The 20,805-nt window shown below is 41.7% G+C and overlaps 1 protein-coding gene across 22 annotated transcripts in view; it reads left to right on the forward strand.

The window, feature by feature from the left end:
* The window catches only part of FOXP1 (forkhead box P1), a 526,973-nt gene that overhangs the window by 235,239 nt on the left and 270,929 nt on the right, over positions 1-20,805 (forward strand). The window contains exon 1 of one of the 22 annotated variants that reach the window (XM_028719399.2): positions 18,076-18,215. The exons of 20 other annotated variants lie outside the window; for them this stretch is intronic. The gene's annotated coding sequence lies outside the window, so the exon portion shown is untranslated. Of the gene's footprint in view, positions 1-18,075; positions 18,216-20,805 lie in introns of those variants that run through there. One more of the 22 variants, XM_028719398.2, reaches the window with a different exon arrangement.

Raw genomic sequence — 20,805 nt, forward strand, 5'->3', positions numbered from 1 at the left:
TACACCCCCCTCAACCTGGTATGAGGGGGGCGTGGACTGTTTTCCCCGCTTCATGTAAAGTTGTGGTTGTATTACTAATTGTTACTCCATTCTCACCATGAACAGAACTCTGAACTCTTAAAAAATCAGTCTTTTAAATCTCTGTGTGTTTTTTGTAAATGTTTGTGACCCTCAATAAGATTTTCTAGAAGTGTAAAGTTTTATCTTTTAAAAAGGCATAGTGACCTTCATAGTGTGGCAAATTTACATTACAACTATATTTGTAAAGTGTGCTATTTTGCTCATTTTCCTTTAATAGAATAATATCTATTAACTGTATGATATATTTTTTTGTCTGTAGCAATATGCTGATGATATATGTATGTTTTCTGATGTCTTAGTAGTTAGACTGGAATGATGACAGAAAGACCTGGGGTGAAAATTCTCCTGTTAAAATGGTGACTATTTGAGTACCAATTCGATATGAATATGACCCAAATTCAGCCTATTGGGGGCTAAGAAAGAAAGAAAACTGTGAAATACCTTTGCACCCTTTGTTAACAGAAGTTAGTGCTCTGCCCCATGCTGAAGCAAAGGGGTGATCTGGGACACTGCCTCTGTTTCAAACAATCATAAAAGATATTCCAGATGATGACTGGGCATAAATCATTGTGTTCCTTGTAGATCACTGCTTTTGTTTTAGATTTTTCTTTAAAACATTAATGAGCATTTCAGGTCAGAAGGAGGAGGAAAAAAGTCTCTGCATTTTGATCGCATTTTGTAAAAATGTTATTGCTTATGCATGTGCTGCATTGGCTTGCATTTGTATTACAGGAGTATCTTTTTTTTTGTACATTGGTATTAACAATGCAAACACTCTGAAATGCTAATAGCACTAGTAAGCTTTTAATTCCATGGAATTTATTGCTTGCTGTATTTCCATGAATTTATAACGCTTTGATTCTTAAGAGCCCCATTTAATCAATTTTGCCTGGCACGGAACATAATAAACAACTTGCGGGTGCTAAAGTGCCACATGGGGGAGGACGGCTAACAAGAAAGTTAAATGCTTCTGCCACTAGCAGTTTCTCTGCTGTATTTTTCATGAGCTGCTGCTACCAATAATGTACTTTACTAGCTTTACAGTAGTGGTTGGACACAATGACAAACTAAACAGCATTCCGGCACTGTAAACACCCAAAGCAGCACCACTTTGTGCAGCTGCAGCTTTTATGTCATCCCCTTACTTTTTAATAATAATCTCTCTCCACACTCGCTTCTCTGTATGATCTACCGGAAGGAATAGCTACTGGTGAAGCAAAAACAAAACCAAATAATAAAAAAGCAATAACAGATTCCCTTTTAAAGTGCAGCTGTTGTTTGTTTGTGCTGCTTGACCATAAAAGTACAAAAGATAGTAATAATAGGGAGGAGGAAGGGAGAAACCAGATTACCGTGTGCTATAAAGCAGAAAATACCATTTGATTTTCCAAACTGAATCAACTTTGTATAATTGTCCTTTTAATTATCCCTAGCGGCCCATGAAATTTGCAAAACAGAACATTTAAGGGCTTGATTTAGTTATATGGTGTACTTTGGTAATGGTCTTAGTAAATATTGTTTAGTAAGAAAGCCAAGCTGAAATTTCTCAGTCTTATAGTGTCACTGAAAGCTCATAGAAACCGGTGGGTCACAACCTGATTCATGGTGGGTCGCAACTGGAGCACTACCACCATGCAGATATTTGGTAAAAGATTAAGATAGGGGTCCCCATATGCATGCTTGGGTTAAAAAGTAGATACTGAGTCCGAAAAGGTTGAAGATACCTGGCCATAGAGGACTCAGTTGTCAGGGAGCTAGAACTTTATTTTCTCTCTTAAACTAAGAACAGAACAGCAACAGGAAACTCCTGACTCCACCCAGATATAACTTAAATACAGTGCCATCTAGTGACTAAGCTGTATGATGACACTGTCCATACATCTTCTAAAGCTGGTTCTACAAGACTGGAGCTAACTCAATGATGAAAATGCAGAGCTTGCAAGTGAAGATGTCTCTTCCAGGTTTGCTTTTCAGGGATGAATTTGCTCCCCCACCCCATCTGTCCAGTGAATAAGTGATTTGTAGTATTTACTAGATAGATTCAGGTTGCAGAAATAAAATGTTGGATGAGTAGTTTTCTCAGTTTCTGGGTTTTTGGAATAAAAATATGCTTTATCTCTGTAAGTTAATAAATCACTTTAGTATGTGGTTTGGATGTTAATTACAACATGAGGTTGCAAGAAAACTGTATTTCCAGTAAAACTCTTCCCGGCTTAAGTCAGGAGCTCACTGGAAGTCCAAAATGTCCATTACCTGAAAAGCTGAAACCAAACATATAAAGTATACACTGCAGTTTTGAAGCCACTCTTCTCTGTCCATGTGAAAATAAACTTGAATTCTCACCTCAGAAGCAAATAAGAGAAGGTGAAATTTGCTGAAAGATAGTTTTACTCCTTTCTAAAATTGGAAACACAAAGTGGAAGGTTAATAAGAAGAAAACCCTCTGAAGCCAGTGGTTAGGCTAACATTTAGCCTCCCAACTGAGGAGGGATGAAGGAGCTGAGCCAAAACAATCACAAAGAAACCAATCAGATCACTGTAGGCATTCTTGTTTTCAAAGTTGGTAGGAAATGGTTTTCTAAGAAAAATTGAATTGATGTTCTTTCTTTCCCTTTAGGAGCCAGTTTTCTGATCTCCAGTTAAGATGATAAACCTAACTGGACTCTAATTTCTGGTCTACAACTCAACAGTATTTTTATATATGTTGTCAGTTTCTATTTCTGCTGCACAACTGCATAGCAGTAGTGATGGCAGTTATTTAAAATATCACACACACCCCTGATTCATCCCTCACCCCTTTTTCAGATCTTCTTTTTGGAGAGAGAGAAAAGTTTATATTTGTGGATGGACTTGCTTCCTTGTACAGTGGTGCCTCGCAAGACGAAATTAATTCGTTCCGCAAGTTTTTTCTTCTTGCGAGTTTTTCGTCTTGCGATGCACGGTTTCCCATAGGAATGATTTGAAAATCAATTAATGCGTTCCTATGGAAACCGACTTCAGACCAGGTCCGGGGACAATCTGTCCCCCGACCTCTTCTGAAGGCTGGGGGGGGGGGCGAAAGTCTTTGCTCCCCCCCCCCCCCACGGCAGCATTTTAAAATCGCCCCGGACAGCGGAGGACTTCTCCGCTGTCCGGGGCGATTTAAAAGCCCTCCCGGGAAGGCAGCCAGGGGGGACAAAGATTTTCGCCCCCCGCCAGCCTTCAGAAGAGGACCTCTTCTGAAGTCTGGCGGGGGGCGAAAATCTTTGTCCCCCCTGCCTGCCTGCCTTTAAAAGCCCTCCCGGGAGGGCTTTTAAAGGCAGGCAGGCAGGCAGGCAGGCGGGACAAAGATTTTCGCCCCCCCGCCAGCCTTCAGAAGGCTTGGGGGGGCGAAAGTCTTTGCTCCCCCCCCCCACGGCAGCATTTTAAAATCGCCCCGGACAGCGGAGGACTTCTCCGCTGTCCGGGGCGATTTAAAAGCCCTCCCGGGAAGGCAGGCAGGGGGGACAAAGATTTTCGCCCCCCGCCCGCCTTCCCCTCTTTTGAAGCAAGGGGCGGCAACGGGGAGAAGATCGCTTCTCCCCTTTGCCGCCCCTTGCTTCAAAAGGGGTCCGGGGGGAGAGAGAGGAAGGCGCGCGCCTTTCCCTCTGTCCCCTCTTTTGAAGCAAGGGGCGGCAACGGGGAGAAGATCGCTTCTCCCCTTTGCCGCCCCTTGCTTCAAAAGGGGTCCGGGGGGAGAGAGAGGAAGGCGCGCACCTTTCCCTCTGTCCCCTCTTTTGAAGCAAGGGGCGGCAACGGGGAGAAGATCGCTTCTCCGCGTTGCCGCCCCTTGCTTCAAAAGAGGTCCGGGGAGAAAGGGGAAGACGCCAGCATTTTAAAAAACCTCGGGACAGCGGGGGACTTCTCCGCTGTCCGGGGCGAATTTAAAATGCTGGCGGGCAGCAGCGAAGCCTTCGCTGCCGCCCGCCAGCATTTTAAAAAACCTCGGGACAAAGGAGAAGTCCTCCGCTGTCCCAGGGTTTTTTAAAAAACCTCTCCGCCCCCCGCCAGGCTTCAGAGCAGCCTTCCGAAGCCTGGCGGCGGGAGGAGGTCCGAGGACAGTGGGCAAGACGCCCTGTCCCGGAGATTTCCCTATGGGCTTTCGTCTTACGAAGGAAGCCCATAGGGAAATTCGTTTTGCGAAGCGTCTCCAAAACGGAAAAACCTTTCGTCTAGCGGGTTTTCCGTCTTGCGAGGCGTTCGTCTTGCGGGGTACCACTGTATGTATTTGTAGCTCTCTGTACATTTAGTGTGGTAAAGGTAAAGGTAGCCCTGCCGGTACGGGCCAGTCTTGCCAGACTCTAGGGTTGTGCGCTCATCTCACTCTATAGGCCGGGAGCCAGCGCTGTCCGCAGACACTTCCGGGTCACGTGGCCATCGTGACGAAGCTGCTCTGGCAAGGCAGCACCAGTGCAGCACACGGAAACACCGTTTACCTTCCCGCTAGTAAGCTGTCCCTATTTATCTACTTGCACCCGGGGCTGCTTTTGAACTGCTAGGTTGGCAGGCGCTGGGATCGAGCAGTGGGAGCGCACCCCGCCGTGGGGATTCGAACCGCCGACCATGCAATCGGCAAGTCCTAGGCGCTGAGGTTTTACCCACAGCGCCACCTGCGGTAGTTAGCATTAATTGTGATATGTGGCTATAACGAGTGGATTATACCACAGAGTGTTTTATTCCATTTCTGTTTGAAGTGGAAGTGAGTTATCCAGTTGGTCACAGGCTGTGATTTGCCATTGCAGCAATCAGTTACCCCGACCCCTCATAGAACAAGGAAATCTTTCCTAGCAAGGCTTGTATTAATCTGATGCTTGAATGCATGCAAAAGTATATATAAACAGATATTGTCTTTGAATTTTGCAATGCTCAATACACTTTAAGCATTGTTCTGCAAATAAATTAAAACAGATGTGGTAGTAACACCTTTTGCATAAAATAACCCAACAGGCTCATTGGGGATATAATACTGTGTAAATGTCATTGCACTTAATGTGGTTTCTTTCTATGTGTATTGATATCAACGATTATTAATGGTAAAACTTTCTTACCAGTCTGTTTCCTGCTCCCACTGATTTGACATGTCTGAAGCAAGTTTTGTAAGCTGCCTTGAGGTCACTTAGCGCATGCCAGTGGAGCTTAATAGGCCAAATCGCTTCAGCATTAAGCATATGTCGATGGGTGCATGTGCACACATGTGCATGTGTATGCATACACAACATTGTGTTGTTACCAATTTTAGATATTATACAGAGATTGAAAAGTCTATTAAGGGTGGAAGGGGAGATAGTAGCCACAATATCACAGGAGATATTCCCAAAGGGCAGTAAGTCTTAAGTCATTATGTCCCGTGTAAGCTGGTTCAGTACAGTAGGAGCCTGTGGGACTTAATACCTTTCAGAGCAGAATTTATGTGTTGCAAGATGACCCAGCACTGCCGATACAGATGCTGGTATACAACGTTGCATCAGTCTAATTAATATTATCTTACACACTTATGGCCTGGGTTGTAATCTAGACAAAGTTGAAATCAATGAAATTTACAAATGCTTAACCTTGGCTGAATCATGCCCACAGTTCTTGCATGTGTTATCCCCTGGCATAAAGTTGGTATGCCTGCCTCAGAGCTAATATTGCTTGTGATAAAACCCACTAAGGTAAATGCTGCAGTGAAGGGCAACCTACTTCTTCCAGTTGTTTATCCTACAAGCATATTTATACAAACACTGCCGTGATGTTCTGTTTGTGATAAATATTTTTTGTCCGGTTAACTGTTTAGGGAAATATTATTGCAGAATAAGAGGCAGTTGCTGTGGAAAAACCTAGTATATGCTAAATATTAATTTCATGGGAATAGGACATTTTTTGTGTATCATATCACATCAGGTTTTGTAAATATGCTTATAAGCAACATAAACCAAGGTTACCTGTTTTTGGATCTGTTTTAAATGCACTTTATTTGCCCTTATAAAGTCTTATGTGATTGTGTTCTCATAACAAACTGAACATTTTCTTCTTTTGGAAAAAAAGTAGGACTGAGATGAACATGAAACACAGTACTAAGTTCATTTTCATAAATGCTTATTGGGTGGTGTGGGAATGACTTCTTCTGGTCAGCTAAACGAGGTGAGGTAGCCGATGGGTCTCAAATCCTTAATTAGTTAGGGACTTGTATGTGAAGACCGGCTCTGGCAGATTGAGTGGATGAGACCTATAGTGGATTCAGTGGTCAAGAACGCGGTTTCTGCACATTCTGTAGAGGGAAGTGAGGGGCAGATGGGGTTTGTCAGCCTGGGAAGGTAGCCCATCTAGGATAAGGAAGCTCTGATCCTAAACCTCCTCTGGCTTGCAACTATACTCATTCATGAGAAAGGCTTCTGGAGTAAACCCCGAAGAAAGATGCGTACAGGCAATCCCTGTTTGTGTGCGTTCAAAGAATGTGCAATCATGCACCAGTAGACCTTTTTCAAACCCAGAAGAGGGCGTAATGGGGCAGCATGGGCTTATGCACACTCTGTCAGCATGCGCTATGACCTGGAACGCAATCCCAATGCAAATTGGGGCTTGCCTGTAGTCATTGCCTTGCAGGACATCTTTGGGCGCCTTTTACTACTCCTGGCAACTCCTGCAACCAGGCTACTGCCAAACGTATTGTTCTGCTTTCATTTGGACCACACCAGCAAGGTCGAGACGTGGGTCTTGTCGTCTGGGCAGCCCAGGACCTCCATACACACTGCCCAGACTTGCACCCTGGGATGCTAACACTGCAGTTTGACTTCACACCCGTAGGGGTACTCATGAGATAGACGGGTTCCAGCAGCAACAATTGGGTGGTGAATAAAGTTGCCATTTCTGTCTGTGCTTTGAGGTGTTTTCTTACAAGCAGAAATTCAACAAGTTCAATTTCCCCTAAAATAGACGTGTACTGATGGGGAAACTCCTTTGACACAGGTAATAACAGCCCTAACTTCAAATAATTAACAGTCCTTCCACTTGTGTCCCTTCACTTGTGTTCACTTCTACCTAATTTTAAATTGCCTGCTGGACTTTAAGGCTCTTTATGATGGAGTTCATGGTATCAGATGTCTTGGGTCACACTTCTCAAGAAGTGTTTTCTTTTATACACTTTAGTTAAGTGAGACCTATGATGCTGAGTCAAATTGATTTCTAAATAAAAATTACCTCAAGCTCCCTGTCTCCATGTTCAGCACTCCATCTTTCTTATAAGGAGGCTTATAAGTGCATTAAAGCAGTAAAAAATGTTAGAACAATTGTTAAAATACAGTAAAACCAACAGCCATCAAAGCATATTGAAAGCCGGAAGTAGTAGGGCCACACTATTATGAAGTACAAGCTGCCTGTTCATAAGCTGTGTCTCTCTGGTTGGGGTGGGGTGGGGAGTATTGCACTGTTTGTGAAAGAGAAGCGCCATGGTGGAACTTGAGCTGGCAACCAATTCTATGGGCTTGGAGCCATTGCTGTAAAGGCTGTTCTCTTCTCTGCTTCATTCCTCAGTTCTTTGATGGAGGGAACGCCAAGCATTGGCTGTCCAGGTGATTTTAGCCCATGTAGGGTAGGACTCTCAAAATGTGCAAAGCTCAGAATACAAGTTGTTTAACAAGCCAAGCACAGCATTTTGAAGCAGGTCTGGGAACTTAAGAGCTGCTTGTCATTGAGCTGTTGGTAGAAATAATGCTCTTGTTTGAGAGACAGTGAAGTCCAAATGTCATATTGGACTTGTACTAAATTAGGGGACTGTGCTTTTTAAAGAAAGAACAATCATTACTTGGAAGGCCTGTTGGAACAAAGATTAAGACAAAGCAATTTGCCTGCTATAACAGAAGACCAAAGCACAATATTAGAAATGCACAGTTGAATCTTGAATCCTTATGCATGCTGCAGAAAAATTCTTTTTATGATCTGGGTAGAGAGATTTGTTGTTTGCCATATTTTAGTGTGCTGTATCTCAGCTTGCCTGTTTATTAGAATCTATCTCTCTTCCCAGTTATGGGCTATGCAAACGTAAAAGTTTACATGTAAGCCTATTCCTTTCGGAATGTCTTGTCCTAGCAGTGGCATTGGCTGTTTAATCCAGAGCAGGTTCCAGCTTGTTCTGTCCTGTAATATGAAGGGCAGGCTGAGGGGTGGTGATGGCAAAATGATGCTTTTACTTTCCCTCCACTTTTCACTTTCCGTTTTGAATGCAGTATTTTTTATGTGAACCCACATCTGGGATCATACATTAAACTTGTGCAGCTGGACAACATAACTGCAAATTCTATTACAGTTCATGTGATGAATGCAACTTGTATACGCTTGCTGCCGTTTTTGAACATTTCTGTCCTGCCTTTTGGTCTACACCCTTGTGCAAATTAATTTAAACAAACAATGTAGTTTATTGTAGAAAACTCACATTTTAATGGATATGACCTCCGCTATTTTTAAGCAGCATTTGAACACGATTTCGCATGGAGTCTAATAGTTTCGAACAGTCACTGTTGATTTTTGGATCCCTGTACCACACTTGAATCAGCGCCTGAATGAGCTTCTCCATAGTTGTACAGTCTACAGCATGGAGGTGACTTTTGCATATAGCCCACAAATTCTCAATGGGATTTACGTCCGGGGGATTCCCTGGCCAATCAAGTACAGTGGTACCTCAGGTTAAGTACTTAATTTGTTCCGGAGGTCCGTACTTAACCTGAAACTGTTCTTAACCTAAAGCACCACTTTAGCTAATGGGGCCTCCTGCTGCCACCGTGCCGCCGGAGCCCGATTTCTGTTCTCATCCTGAAGCAAAGTTCTTAACCTGAAGCACTATTTCTGGGTTAGCGGAGTCTGTAACCTGAAGCGTATGTAATCTGAAGCGTATGTAACCTGAGGTATCACCGTACCTGTATTTGCTGCTCTGTCATGAATTTCTTCACCACTTTTGATGTGTGGCAGGGGGCTAGGTCCTCCTGCAGTATCCCAGTACCGTCAGGATACCTCTTTTCCAGCTCTGGAATAACTCTCTTTCGTAGAACCTCAATATATTGTGGTTAGCGCATCATTCCTTCTATTGGCAGCAGGCTTCCGACACCATAATGATCAACTGACTTTTCGTGTTTTGTGTACAGGATTACGAGTAAGATAGAAAACATGCTTTGCTTCAATTAATTTGCACAAGGGTGCACAAGGAACCTCTTGATTACTTTTGACTTTTTGCACTCAGTTCTTCACCTCTGTCTTCTACATGCTAGATGAAGGTTTAATAATCTTTAATTGTGAAACCATAGATCCATGGTAGAGGAAAGTTTCAAAATATATTAACGTTGTTTTAGGGGAAATATTGTACGTTTAGGCCAGGTATTTCTCTTTGCTTGGGGTGTAACAAATAGCGGTATGTAGATTGCAGGAATGGTCACGGTAATCAAGTGGTTAATGATGGCAGCACAGAAAGCCAAAACTCTATATGTTCTTGTATAAGGCAGTTAACTGATCTGGAAGAGGAGAAAAGAACTGGCCTTTTTAAGAGACAAAAAGAAACTTGTGATACTATCTGGAATACATTTCTAGAAAATGTTGTGATTATCTTAGGGAATTTCTGCCAGTCTTCTTAATTAAGCCTTTTCTCTCTTTTTATCCTACATTTCCACTTTTTCTTCCTTCCTACTATTTATTCACTAAAAGCATGTGTCCTGTGCTACTAAAAGTAGTCACGGAGTGTGCATTTACTAAATATGGCATCCAAACAAGACAGTTGTTTAGGAGAGGGAAGGAGAGCGGGATGGGTTTGTTGTGACTGATATTACTTAACTTTTCTGTTAACTTGCAACTCGGCAAAGATCAAATGTGGAGAACCAAACTTCACAACTCCACTATGGAAGTTTACTTCTATTTGTCACACTCTGCCGTAGACTAATAATTATTTTCATTTACAGATGGGGAACCTGAGTCACAATGTGTGACTCAATGCAAGGCCAAATGAGTTTTTCAGAGGAAACTCACGTAGAATAGGGAAGACATCAGCTCTTCAGAGTTCATTCAAAAGTACCCAGCAAAATAAACTGGATAAAAGTTAGTTTATCTGCCAAAGAAACATGAAGGACTAAGTCAACCCTGATGGGATCTGAGGTTCCAGCCAATCAAGGTATTTAAAACCTGATGCCTACTCCTAAGCCTTCCCCTGAAGCTTTCCTTGCTGCATAAGATATGAAGGAAATCTCCAGTCCTGCAAACTGATATTAAATTGGATACTCTTTCACCCTTCCTTGATAAGGTACAGCAACGAAAGATGCAGGGAAATTGAAAGCGGCTGTGAAGAAGAAAAAATCCATGTATTTGAATCTACCATAAAAATGGTTAAGATAGGAAGGAGGATTTTCAGCACTGGTAGCAATAGCTTCATTGACGTGTTGCTGAAAATATAACTCTTTATTTCATATCCCTGCATACTTTTTCTTGTGAATAAAAATTGTTGATGGATGTATTTGCTTGTTCCACTTGCTTACAAATACCATTGCTATTCAGATACGTAGATTTTCACAACATGGCGGCTGTGAGAGCCAGTGTGGTGTAGTGGTTAAGAGCGGTAGTCTCGTAATCGGGGGAACCAGGTTCGCGTCTCCGCTCTTCCACATGCAGCTGCTGGGTGACCTTGGGCCAGTCACACTTCTTTGAAGTCTCTCAGCCCCACTCACCTCACAGAGTGTTTGTTGTGGGGGAGGAAGGGAAAGGAGAATGTTAGCCGCTTTGAGACTCCTTAAAGGGAGTGAAAGGCAGGATATCAAATCCAAACTCTTCTTCTTCTTCTGTGGTGTGTAGCATGGCACATCACATACTTGTTTCCCCATTACCCTATGAAATATTTGCATGTTGGAATGGAAACACTTTGCACAACGAGAGTTACGGACTTTTTCTTCAATAGAGTTCTGGAGCAGGATGACAGAAAAAACCACCGCATACAAGTCATTTCAAGGGACATTCATTTGATATGGGTAACAGACACCTGAGAATAACTACTTGAATGAAATATCCAATTACCATGTGCAGTAAAAAATGTAACTGGTGTGTGGGACACTCTCAAATCACAAACATATTCACAGCAGCCGAAAGAAAACAGCACTCAAAGGGATAGTTTCTTTATAATGCTTACATCTTAAAAGCCCAACAATCTTTCATATCTTCATGCTAAAAAAACAACTGACTTCTGGAGTGAATGACGCTCTGTGATAGGTTTGTTCTTACCCTATTCATGTCCCTAAAACTAGAAGTTTGCTTGTACAATTCTGTGCTGATATGTGTTTATTTTCTTTAGCATGTTTGCTGCTAACTATGGCTATGTCCAACCAGACAGTTGCTTAAAGGTTTAATAAGGTAGTGAACACTTTTCTGTTCTAAGATAGGGAGGTAAAGCTAAGAGGGAATGAAACTTTTGCAGCTGTTCCTGAACTTTGTTTCTGAGATGCTTCTAGTGTTGCTGTCAGTGTGTTCTGGTGTTTACCTTGACACATTTGGTGTGAAAGTGTGAAAGGGCTTTGAATACACTTAGAAAAGTTGGAAATTTATCTCAGCATAGTGATAGCAAATGATCAGCTGCTGATTTCTCCCTGCCGTACATCTAAATAAATGGCATCATGTTAGGCAGATTTTCAGTCTAGCTAGGGAACTCAGGATGGTGAAGAGTAAGGCTTGAGACAGTGTGGATAATTTTAACCTGATGATCCAAGGTTGTTTGAATTTTTTTGATACAAAGATTCATGCAATGGGTGGCACATCTGTGTTATCAGGGGACATTATTTCAATGCACTGCAGTCGAGTTTGCTATGGAGAATCCTTTACACTGGTGAAAACATTAGTAGAGTGGGTGATGATTATCTATTGCTTCTCACAAAACCCCATAAGGCAGTATTTTATTGCTGTTTTTTCTTTAAATAATACGAAAGTAGGGAACATGAGATGACAAAGAGATGTAGAATAAGTGGCCATCACGTTCAAACCACTTGGCTCTTCTTAGTTTGTATCCTAGATTCTCTACCCTAAGTGATTGGTGAGTCTCTCACCATAGCTGGGGACTTAGTGCGGATAATAAGAGTCCCATGATATTGGGGAATAAGGATATTTATTGTTCTTCCATTGATGGACCTTGTTCTCCATAGTTGTGTGGAACTGGTAGATTGTTGAACATGTTGTGTATGCCACTTGGCAATTAATAGCTGTGACTAATCAGGTGAAAGGCCATTTTAGCAAACTATATTTCATATTTTAGTATGAAATACAGTATTACCTTTTCATCTTTTTCTAATATTGCTTTCCAATTCATTTAAAACACTTACCTTTCTTGATGCTGTGAGATGGTCAGACAGCAGACTGAAATAAATCAATAATAAATGGTGAGCAAAGAGAACTGCTCATGTGAAATATATTTTTTAAAGGAATTAAGTTAACATATGGTCAGCTGAGTGGTGCAGTTGGTTAATTGATTAATTAGATTTTCACAGCTAGAGCCCAAGCTTCAAAAATGGTTCGAGTAATGAGGGTAAAAGGTTTTGGTTTCTTCTGTGTGCCAAGTGGAGCTTTGTCCTCTTCACAAAACAAAAAAGAACAGCATTGAACTAAGAACTTTTTTATATATAAAAAATAGTTAGACATTCTCCATTATTGGCAGAGTATTGGAGAACAGTTTGTGCACTGGCTAGCTGCTTCGACTCCACTACTTTTTTGACACACTTACCAAGGAAATAAGTTGCATGTGTTAAACCTGTGGATTGTAAATTCAATTCTGTTTCCCTTTTTTATATACTGTTCTGGCTTTAAAATATGATGACGTTTTCTCCAACTTAAGCTTTGACATTGACTCAGTTAATATGTTACTAGACAATGCATTTGAGAAGGGGGCTGATGGGAGAAGAGGGAAGGAACCACCTGGGTTGTCAAGAGTCCCCTGAAACATGTTTTGGGGAAGGAATTAACGTGATATAAATTATGCGTTGTGCCCTAGGGCAGAGGTTCATGGTTTCTTTACTTGAAATGCTCACTCTGGAAATGACCCTTTTAATGGCCTTTTTGCCATAGTTGATGCTATGATAGTGAAACCACTTGAGTGGCCTGTGGTGGAAAAAGATACTGGAAGCTAGAATTCCCACTTTAGTAATTCAATCATTAATTTTTTATGCAAAAGCAGCACTATTTCTACCAGGCCCATACGCTTGATACATGTCTGCACAGTTCTTGAGCTTTATGTTTTTGCTTTTCTCTTACAGACCCCCTTCTATATTGTGTGGACGCATTCTTATGGCTTGTGCTGCCCTTGTATCGTTCTAGTGTTCTAAGAGATACTACTCAGAACATCATATCTACTATTCTACAAATTATAATTAATTATTATGTGGAAAAGCTACTTAAAACAGAACCTACCTGGCAGATTTTATAAAATACAGGGTGCCTAATGCAGATTAGTGTCTTCATCTGGAGAATTTCCACCCCCCTGCCACAGATTCTTAGGAGGGGCACAGAACTTAGCAGAGTATATATAAATGGGGAGCCCTTATACACATTACAACTGCTGCCTGAGAACTATTCCTGCTGTTTCTGTGTGGCAGTTGTAATATGTAACTGAATCACACGCCTCATGATCCAGTGGGTGAGATACCTAGGGATAGCATTTTTCTATTTCCGCCTGTTATGAAACCATGTATTTTGGATTTTCAGCCCAGGAAAGTGAGATGAGACAAATTGGTGGAAATCATATGACACACACTCTCCTATGAGAAGCAGTAAAGGACACTATGGTTGATTTTCAAGGATGCCACCCATATGATTTCCTTCCTATCTGAAGAAGCGGGTTCATAGTTTGCAGGTTCCCATCACTGAAGGCGCAATTGTTCTTGGTGACATGGAGTGCCTTCCAACAGGCTGGTAGTCCAGCTACAAGCCTATCTGGAAAAGGGTAGCTTGACTGCAGTTATTTATGCTCTGCTAACCTCAAGATTGGATCACAGCAGTGCACTTTACATGGAGCTGCCTTTGAAGGCTGTTTGGAAGCTTCAAATAATTCAGAATGCAGCTGCCAGAGTACTGAAAGGTTTGATGCTAGCTGAGCATGTAACACCAGTTTTGTCACAGCTGGATTTGGTGACTAGAGCTCAATTCAAAGTACTGGCTTTTACCTATAAAACTCCTTATGGATCAGAACCCAAATAACTTCTGGAGCACCTGTCTCAGTATCAGTCTTCCCTAACCCTTAGGGCTCCATCTGAGGTTCTTTTTTCTGGGTCCCTCCTTTCAGGGATGGTTGGAAGAGGATGAAAAGGGAGGATGGGCCTTTTAAGCTGCGGCTCCACATTTGTGGAACACACTCCCCAGTGAGGTCTTCCTGGAATCTTTGTGGACATCTTTTTAGCTCCAGATCAAATGACCTTTCCTGTAGTCTTTTCAACTGCGCTGGTGGTGTTTGCTGTTTGTTGTGCTGCTGAAGCTATTCGCTGTTGTTGTTAGGGGTTACTTGTGGGTTTTTATGGACTTCCTGTGTTTTTATTATAATGTATTTTACCTACAAAGGGACGCGGGTGGCGCTGTGGGTAAAAGCCTCAGCGCCTAGGGCTTGCCGATCGAAAGGTTGGCGGTTCGAATCCCCGCGGTGGGGTGCGCTCCCGTTGCTCGGTCCCAGCGCCTGCCAACCTAGCAGTTCGAAAGCACCCCTGGGTGCAAGTAGATAAATAGGGACCGCTTACTAGCGGGAAGGTAAACAGCGTTTCCGTGTGCTGCGCTGGCTCGCCAGATGCAGCTTTGTCATGCTGGCCACGTGACCCGGAAGTGTCTCCGGACAGCGCTGGCCCCCGGCCTCTTAAGTGAGATGGGCGCACAACCCTAGAGTCTGTCAAGACTGGCCCGTACGGGCAGGGGTACCTTTACCTTTTATTTTACCTATACCTATGCTATTAAATATATTGTATGTCCCCTGGAGACCCAAGCTGATACGTCCACCTGGCTGCTGGCGCTGCTCACACTTTTGCTTCCTTAGCCTCAACTGCGATTCCAGGTTGTTCATTCTAAAATGTAGTATATGGAATGCCAGGGCCAAATGCTGCTTAATATGTTTTAGTTTTTTCATCACCTTTCCTACTACGTTAATACACATATTTTTATTGCAATGGAGAAACTTCCATTTTTTTTTCACTGACTCAAATTTCTTAAATTGCATGATTATCTAATGTTGTAAAGAATGTTTTCCATACTATTGGCTGAACTTTTCTCTATGGGTTGGGAGCAAAGCTGCCCTTGCACTAGCAGAAAAAGCACCTTCTCTTCATGGAATGGTTTTTTCCCCCAATTAACAGAAGAGCTTGGCATGAAAAAGTGACCCCCAGATCCAGAGCAGTTCCTACGTGTGTGCAAGCCCTTGGTGTGACACTTTGTATAAGATAATTCTCAGTATATTTTTATGGAGCACTTCCCTTCATATACTACAGCAGCCAGTCTTGCTTCTTACCCTGATGCATTCAAGCAGTCTCCCGTTTGCTTTTCCACAAGAGTTCATGGAACAGCACTAGTGCATTTTCTCCTTCCATTCACGTTTCTTTGGATCCAAGCCCATTTGTTTTAAACATTGGATTTCCTCCCCCCGCCCCCCAGATCCCACTGCTAAGATTCATTGGACTGTTTCACTGTAGGTATGCATGTATGTGTGTACGTGTGTGTGATATATGTATATAATTGAAACAAATAAATCCAATAAAATACTTTCTGCATGAGCAGAATGCAAGAGCAGGAGCTCCACAATAATAACAACAATGATGATGATAATATAGATAAAATCATTTTGTATTTGAATATATTGATGTATTATTTACCCCAACTGTAAAATTGAGCATTGTGTTAATGCATTTTATACGGATCGTGCTGCTCGATGAAATGGCTAATTTATTTTAGCATATACATAAATAGCTAGCAGTTTTCACCAGGACAAGCTAATGAAAATGATGTTATGAAATTGTCTATAGTATGAGGAGTGATGGAGTCAAGTTTATTATTGGTTGAATACTAGGACGTTAGTGAACTGGCCATCATGTCTTTGAACTTTTGAACTGCTAGTTGTTTGTGTGATTCATTGATTTTGATATCTCCTTGTGTTAACTTGTCCTTTATTCCTTCATCTATCCATCCATCCATTTATTTATTTATCTGTCTAGTTCTTGCATGCAAGGCAGTACAGAGAGAGAAACACAGGGTCTCAACTCCCTGAAAATTCAGTTGCTTGGACAGAACCGGAGGCAGGTTTTGAAAGAACTCTGTACCAAAATTCTGGTTCAGGGTTCCATAACAAGAAAAGGGAGAATTAGTTTGAAGAGGCTTGACCTTGCAGGTGTCTGCTGTATTTGTATATATTTCTCTCTCTCTCTCCCCCCCCTCTTATTTGCTCAGTTTGTTCCCCCTACCCCTAATGCCTTCCTATCCCCTGCTTCACTTCTTCCACTACTTCTCAAGTCCCAACCTCCCTTATCTCTCTGGTGCCTGAAACACCGGGGGGGGGGGGGGCTCACTGAACCCTTTTGTCAGCTTCTTTTCCAGAGAATGTCTGCTTTGTCTCTCATTGTCTGATGACTTATGCTGACTGGTAATGCTACAAAATACTTTTAAACGACCTGACCTCATGTCATGTCTTCCTGGAAGGGTAACTGCTCCAGGCACCCTGCTTAGGTTGGGGGAAGACATGGGAACTCACTTGCCTCTACATGTGTGTGTGTTCTCCACACGCTCTCCCACCCCCAACCGCACTGACTTCAAATATGTAGATTTTATACTCAGATTGCACCTCTAGATGCTAATCTCTTAGGCTGCAGTCTTGTGCCCTGTTCGATTGATTTCCTGGTCTTTCACGATTTCCAGAACTTAAGTGCTGTCTGTACATAAGTGTGACTGATGTCAGTGGAACATAACTCTCACATAAGAAGGCACAGGTTTGCAGCCTTCATGTGGGGAGAGTCTGCTTTTTTCTGATCCTGGCAACTTACTTTGTAAGTGACATTGTGGTTTTGAAATAGCAATTGGTGTAAAAAGTGTGTCTTTTAGAATGCGTTCTTTTTTGTGTGTTGGGGTGGTGGTGGGTTGTTTCTGGAGGAGCTGCTCGCCTGTCAAATGCTTAGTAGTGCTGCCTCTAATTAAATAACTTGACACCTGCCTTTACTGTTCCGAATAAAGCACTTTTAGCATGGAGAGCTAGCAGACTTGCATGTGCTTGCCCAACTCACACATCTAGTAAAGGTGAGGCTGTTCAGTGGATAAGCTTGGACTCTAACTAGCACCTTTGGTTTGTGCCTTTTAAAAAGATAGTCATTGTTAAACAACTGCATTTAATGTTCTTTATCCTGCTTAATAATTCCGTAGGGACTTTCAAAAATACTGGTTGTGCATCGTAATAATTAAGTTGCCATGCCTCTTAGTGGGATGCTTAAAGCTTTCCTTTTTTCCCTTTTTTTCTCTCTTGTCATTAAAAAAAAAAAAGATGGGGGGGGGAACCTTTTAGAAAGAAGTTTGGAAGCTGGAAATGCTTGTTTCTTTCCTTTACCTCCCCACTCCCTCTTTTTTGTTTTCATTAAAAGAAGGCCTGTTTGAACTAGAGCACAAAACTAGTGGGAACGGCTAAAAACAGGGCAGACACCAACACCATTAGCCGAAAGAGAGAGAGAGAGAAATTCCATTTCTTTGCAACTATGTTATTGTTTACTTTACCATACACATCCTAATATGGTTACCTCCCTGTCAAAGCGGCCGAGCCAGGGGCTGAGGGGCCCCCTCAGGGAGAAGCTTCTAACTGCTTCACAGACAATAAGAAACAAACGGCACAACTCCACAAAAGGCTTCCCGGAAAATAAGTGTCAAGTAAATCTTAAAGAACTCTGCCTCCTGACACACAGCTCTGTGTATGTAAACCTGCTTTATGCCACCGTGCAGCCCAAGCTGAGATGCGTCTGTTTGGAAATGTGACTCACTGTGGGTATTTTCCTTTTCTTTTGGGGGGGGTTTTCTTTCTTTTAAATTAATTTTTTGAAAGCTGTGGATTGACCCCTTGAAACCTGTCTTTTGCATGCGCCTTCCATGAGCATTGTTTGCCGGAGCCTTTTGCTAGGAACATTAAGGTAAGAATGTCGATTTAGCCCGGGACGTTTGTCACTCAAACTAATAAGGATACAGACGCTGCTTTAAAGCAAAACAAAACCCAAAAGCAAAGCGCCCCCTCCCCCCAATATTCTGCCTTAGGTGTCTCAGACCTTCGTCCAAAGAGAGGTGTGTTGTTTCTCTTGATTTTCATGCCTACGTCCTTTTAAAATGCCACTAGTTGTAGAGGCTGCCGGAGCCCAGAGGTGCACTCAGTCCTGTATAAACAGTGCCACAGATGCAAATGCGTTGCTGAGACCAATTGTCAGCTAGACCAATTTCTTTTAGAGGCTTTTTCTGTTATTTCTCCCTTCACCGTCATCTTCTCCACTTGTGATTACTCTGAACCACCCTTGGCTCTTCCAAAATCTTTGCAGTCTTGAGGCTTGCCAGTTATTATCTGCAGGACCAGAACAAAGGTAGGCTGTTAAACTCTGTGCTCCGGGGGAGGGACAAGTTATTTTTGGAGGATTGTCTTCCTAGTGCATGACTGGCTGACCTAAAAGGGGGGGGGGATCCTCCTCAGAGTGTAGGAAAGAGTAAGCGTGCACTCATTCAAGAAGCTTTTTATAGTGGAGCCTCTTTCTATACAATTAAAGAAGCAATGTCCTTTTAAAACAAAGTATTATTTAAAAAAAAAATTATGATGGTCCTGCAAATCCACACTGGTAAATATGTACATATTTTAATATGTGTGTTTTATTTCTTTTATGAACAAGGCAGGGTTGTGTAAAGCACAATTATTCTTTTGGAGGTGCGAGTTTTTATTCAAATTCTAAGCTTTCATTGGAATGATTAGGTGATGGTGTCTTTTTTTTTTTACACATGAATGTGAACTTTTTGGATGGCATGCTGCTAATATACTTGTCTGTATTAGTGTAACCACCACCACTACTTCTTCTTCTTCTTCTTCTTCTTCTTCTTCTTCTTCTTCTTCTTCTTCTTCTTCTTCTTCTTCTTGTAATTGTTGTTATTTCTTTTTGGCTACTCAGCTCCAGCAGGATATTTTCTACTAAACATCCCCGCCCCCCTCCTTAGGTATGTGTAGTATTTAATGTAAATAGAGAAATGAAAAACAAAACACAGGCCCCAACTAAGAAGATTCCAACAATCTTCACTTCAGAGAAGCCTAAAAATCTAAAACCTGTCCATGTTGATTCTGGAAAATGCAGTGGTCAGTATCACAAATAACTACAAGGATATAAAGTCTTGTGAAGAGACGATAAGTTAACCTGGCCTGAGACATTCCTACTTAAGCTGTATAAATGGCAAATGTGGGAATTTGCAAAGATGAAGCAAGGTACTAAAAAAATTTGCAGCCTGCTGTTACAACCCCTAGGACATGATGTAGCAAAAGTTAAGCACTTTAAAGTCCCATGGATATATACTGGAGAATTAAATACAGTATTAAATCTTTCCCATTGAAATCAATGAATTCTAAAGCACTTAACAGTGACTCGACTCTGCCTCTGTTGTTTACTCTGGCCATTTCTATAGTCAATTTTCTGATTGACTTAATAGCTGGTTGGGTGTGTGTGAACATGCACATACATGTGTGCACACAGATATATGTTTATTCTTTTTGTACATTCCCTGCTGCCTTTCCCCCTCCTTTTATTTATTTTTCATGTGAGATCTGTAGGCTGATACTAAATAATTTGAAGCTTTTTAAACAAAAAAGCAAATCAATGAGCTCTTGTATTCAAAAAATATTCTAACCCCCAAATGCTAGAAATGGTGCAATTTGAAGTAATCATATACACAGTATATATGCAGTAGTGCTATATAATCAATGTCATCATTTACAAAAATCTAGAAATGTTTTTTTAAAAAAATATGCATGTTGTGTTCTGGTTTTTTTTGGAGGGGGACGTTGAGGGAGGTAATAGGAATTAGTAGCCTTTAATTAGACATGGAGAAATTCACATTTTACAGGGATTTATGTTAGAACATGGAATGGCGGGTGGCTTGTTTCCTCATTATGAATACTCTCTGCACATAATGAGGTTCATCATTAGTTGATGGAGTGAATTTGCCCTAGCTCTACCTTGAAAGGCACATAATTTACATACTACTTCAGAGCTCAGGCTTTAATGGATTCCTCGATGAATAAAATGAAAAGCTACTTTCTTTAAATCTTTGAACACTGTTTTGATAATATCGATTTAATAAGACATTCAGTTTGCTTGTTAAGTATTTTTGAAAGTGCATTCTCGTTTTTGCCACAAAATACATATTTTAATGCTCAGAGTTGGACAATGATAGTCCAGTGACACAGACGTAAACAAAAAGGGGTTGAGTGGGAGAGGGGTTTATTTTCTTTAACATTGCCGATTCCTTTGACACTGCTGCTTTGCAATTATGGTCATGTGTAGTCTCGATTGTTATCCAGATGAACTGCCAGAAAGCTTGCTTATAATATTTTAATATTATGCAGCATGCTTCTTGATTCATTAAGTTGCATGTGGCACGAGGATGATTTTTTTTTTTTTTACTGTACATTTACTGTATGCATTTTAGCAGTGATTGATCTATAGAAGCACATTACTTGCTCTCAGGCTGACATTGACA

The sequence above is a fragment of the Podarcis muralis genome, chromosome 2 (genome assembly GCF_964188315.1).
Source record: "Podarcis muralis chromosome 2, rPodMur119.hap1.1, whole genome shotgun sequence".
NCBI lineage: Eukaryota > Metazoa > Chordata > Lepidosauria > Squamata > Lacertidae > Podarcis > Podarcis muralis.